We start from the raw sequence: 2,972 nt of genomic DNA, 5'->3' as shown, positions 1-2,972 counted from the left end.
CAAAGCTCAACCTGCAAGAGTGAAAATAAACCAAACCTCAGAAAAGCGCCATCAGGGCATACATTTATGTGGTCAAACATTTCCTGAGAAACTGTTCACACTGTACTTTTAATATAGAAGTAAATTATTCCCATAATAAAGTTCACACGACACCAATATCCCAGGGGTTGTTTTCATGACAGATGAAATGTACAATAAAGAAATAAATGGATCTCATATAGATCCTTGAAGCTAACATGTTATTTTTCAACCATTAATAAAATAATTTATGATCAATAATTTAAAACACAAGAATGTAATTTACAGTAAATACTTATCATGTATGCATTCAGCACCATGGACAAGGACTTGCATCCTTATACTGTACCATGTTGTCACTGCTTTACATACAATCTTTGAATTCAAATTCTGAAAATGTATTTTTGTGGCTAATATGGCATATTTGCTATGAACAATTTGGCCTTCGCTATTGAAATAAATTAAATTATGTGGCAACAGCAAAGTTGGACTTGGTGCATAAGTGTATATTTTTGGCGCACGAGTTTATTTTTTTTCAAGATAACCTAATACTTATCTGATATGCACTAACTAATTAATATGTAATTTAAAAAATGCAATTAAATATAAAATATATATTTTTAAATTCTTCACATTAGGTAATTGGCATAGTTTGGTGGCAATGTTTAAAAGTCTGAACACAAAACATACAAAATTAAATACAATTCTAAACATAAACATTGAAATAATATATAGTTAGTTTGACATTCATTATGACTAAATGTTGTCCTTAATATGTCTGTAAACCAACATTCAGAGCAAACCCACACCTGGGCACTTTGCTCTCCTTGAGTTACACAACTCTGTATACTGTATGTCGTCCTATATACAGCACAGCTCAAAGCCGCACTCTTCACAGCACTGTGTGATGAGTTCTTGCTCTTTGGCACTCAAGTTAATAGATGCGTAAGTCAGATTTATTACTTAACCTGAGATAAGTAGGTATTTACTAAATATTTTAAATGTAAAAAATTGTGTTTGTGTTAAACAATCCTATTTTATGTCTCTCTGTTTTAGGTGACAAAATGGCTGGTAATATTTCTATAATATCTGCATGTGCAAACTGTCTCTCAAGTTTCTGTAATATACACATACATACTGACTTTAATATTACAGTTGCAATTTCCATAAACTGCAATGCTTGTTGAATGCAAATGACAACTTATTGGTGTGGAATTATTTAATTATTTATGTGTAAAATATTACGAGAACTGAAAAAATTTAAATGTATATCTTGAATGCAGTGGAAGTCGCTTTGGATAAAAGCATCTGGAATCATTTATAATAATAATAATAATAATAATAATTATTATTATTATTATTATTATTATAAATGATTCCAGATGCTTTTATCCAAAGCGACTTCCACTGCATTCAAGATATACATTTAAATTTTTTCAGTTCTCGTAATATTTTACACATAAATAATTAAATAATTCCACACCAATAAGTTGTCATTTGCATTCAACAAGCATTGCAGTTTATGGAAATTGCAACTGTAATATTAAAGTCAGTATGTATGTGTATATTACAGAAACTTGAGAGACAGTTTGCACATGCAGATATTATAGAAATATTACCAGCCATTTTGTCACCTAAAACAGAGAGACATAAAATAGGATTGTTTAACACAAACACAATTTTTTACATTTAAAATATTTAGTAAATACCTACTTATCTCAGGTTAAGTAATAAATCTGACTTACGCATCTATTAACTTGAGTGCCAAAGAGCAAGAACTCATCACACAGTGCTGTGAAGAGTGCGGCTTTGAGCTGTGCTGTATATAGGACGACATACAGTATACAGAGTTGTGTAACTCAAGGAGAGCAAAGTGCCCAGGTGTGGGTTTGCTCTGAATGTTGGTTTACAGACATATTAAGGACAACATTTAGTCATAATGAATGTCAAACTAACTATATATTATTTCAATGTTTATGTTTAGAATTGTATTTAATTTTGTATGTTTTGTGTTCAGACTTTTAAACATTGCCACCAAACTATGCCAATTACCTAATGTGAAGAATTTAAAAATATATATTTTATATTTAATTGCATTTTTTAAATTACATATTAATTAGTTAGTGCATATCAGATAAGTATTAGGTTATCTTGAAAAAAAATAAACTCGTGCGCCAAAAATATACACTTATGCACCAAGTCCAACTTTGCTGTTGCCACATAATTTAATTTATTTCAATAGCGAAGGCCAAATTGTTCATAGCAAATATGCCATATTAGCCACAAAAATACATTTTCAGAATTTGAATTCAAAGATTGTATGTAAAGCAGTGACAACATGGTACAGTATAAGGATGCAAGTCCTTGTCCATGGTGCTGAATGCATACATGATAAGTATTTACTGTAAATTACATTCTTGTGTTTTAAATTATTGATCATAAATTATTTTATTAATGGTTGAAAAATAACATGTTAGCTTCAAGGATCTATATGAGATCCATTTATTTCTTTATTGTACATTTCATCTATATATATATATATAAAATTTTCCATAAAGATCATTTATATCTTTCTTTCTTTCTTTATTTATTTTAGTTAATTCAGATTGTTCAGCACTCTTCCATGTGGTGTTTGTCTGCAATATTGTGATTTTGCTCTTCAGTGGAATCGTGAACATAATTCTATGTGACAGACTGAGGAGAAAAAAAATGTGAACTGTGCGCTGGTAATGTACATTTTAATTCTGTTTTAAATTTGTTTCCTGAAATGCTGAATAAAACCAATATTGTAATGTGATGAAGACATGCAACAGATGCTACACTTTACAAAGGATTTAATAATGATTAAATTATTTATTTATTGACTGATTTATTTAATTTTATTTATTGACTGATTTATTAGAGGGAGGAAGGGAGGGAGAGGGAGAGAGAGAGAGAGAGAGAGAGAGAGAGAG

This window comes from Sinocyclocheilus rhinocerous, unplaced genomic scaffold (assembly GCF_001515625.1).
Source record: "Sinocyclocheilus rhinocerous isolate Xijiao unplaced genomic scaffold, SAMN03320098_v1.1 scaffold3256, whole genome shotgun sequence".
Classification (NCBI taxonomy): Eukaryota; Metazoa; Chordata; class Actinopteri; order Cypriniformes; family Cyprinidae; genus Sinocyclocheilus; species Sinocyclocheilus rhinocerous.
Note: the sequence above shows the minus strand (reverse complement) of the source record.